The following is a 1,585-nucleotide window of genomic DNA, read 5'->3' as shown; positions in this document are numbered from 1 at the left end:
TTTTTTTTTTTGCATGTATCAGTCCAGTTTTCTCAAAACCATTTGTTGAAGAGACTGTCTTTACCTCATTGTATATTCTTGCCTTCTTTGTCATAGATTAAATGACCATATAGGCATAGATTTACTTCTGGGCTCTATTTGGTTCCATTGATCTATGTGTCTGTATTTATGCCAGTACCATGCTGCTTTGATTACTATAGCCTTGTAGTATAATTTGATATCAGGTAGTGTAATACCTCCAACTTCGTTCTTCCTTCAAGATTGCCGTGGCTATTTGGGATCTTTTATGGCTCCACATAAATTTTTGGATTACTCATTTTAATTCTCTGAAAAAAACCATTGGTATTTTAATAGGGACTGCATTAATCTACAGATTGCTTTGGGTAGTATGGCCATTTTAACAATGTTAGTTCTTCTTAATCATGAGCGCAATATATATTTCCATTTATTTATATCTTCTTCAATTTCTTTCTTCAGCGACTTATAATTTTCCAAGGACAGATCTTTACCTCCTTAGTTAATTTGATTCCTAGGTGTTTTATTGTTTTCAATGCAATTTTAAATGGGATTGTTTTCTTAATTTTTCTTTCTGATAGTTCATCATTGGTGTATAAAAATGCAACAACTTCTGAATACTAATTTTGTATCCTGTTATTTACTGAATTCATTTATCAGTTCCTACAGTTTTTGGTGGAATCTTTAGAATCATCTCTATTTAGTATCCTGTTATTTGCAAATAATGAGTTTTACTTCTTCCTTTCCAATGTGGTGCCTTTTATTTCTTCTGTTTGTCTGATTGCTGTGGCTAGGACTTCCAATACTAAGTTGAATAGAAGTGGTGAAAGTGGGCATCCTTGTCTTGTCTCTGATCATAAGGAAAACGCTTTTAGCTTTACTCTATTGATTATAATATTAGCTATATGTTTATAATATATGGCTTTTATTATGTTGAGGTATGTTCTCACCATTCCCATTTCGCTGAGAATTTTTATCATCAATGGATGCTGGATTTTGTTGAACATTTTTTTTTTTGCTTCTATTGATATCATGTGATTTTTATCTTTCAACTTGTTAATGTGGTGTATCACATTAATTGATTTGCAGATATTAAACCAACCTTGCATCCCAAGAATAAATCCGACTTGATCATGGTATATGATATTTTTAAATATTGCTGAATATTTAAATATTTTAAATATTTAAATAAATAAGTATTGCTGAATTCATTTTCTTTGTATTTTGTTGAATATTTTTAAAAATTTATTTATTTTAATTAGTTTCGAGTATGCAGTACATTGGTTAGACATCTATATAGTTTGTAAAACGATCCCCCCAATTGCTCCCTCCCTCCCCTGACCCTCCACCTAGCTAACATATTAATACTAACTGTATTCCCTATGCTCCCCATCCCTGTGACAATCTATCAGCTACTAATTTGTACTTCGTTAACCCTTCAGCCCATTCTCCTAGCCTCCCCCAACCCCCTTCTCTCTGTCTGTCACCAAATTGTCCACTATATTTGTTTGTTTTTTTTAGTTTGGTTTTTTTATTCCTTAGATTCCACATATAAGTGAAATCATATAGT

Source organism: Pteropus vampyrus, unplaced genomic scaffold (genome assembly GCF_000151845.1).
Source record: "Pteropus vampyrus isolate Shadow unplaced genomic scaffold, Pvam_2.0 Scaffold10, whole genome shotgun sequence".
Lineage (NCBI taxonomy): Eukaryota > Metazoa > Chordata > Mammalia > Chiroptera > Pteropodidae > Pteropus > Pteropus vampyrus.
This window is presented reverse-complemented; position numbering follows the sequence as displayed.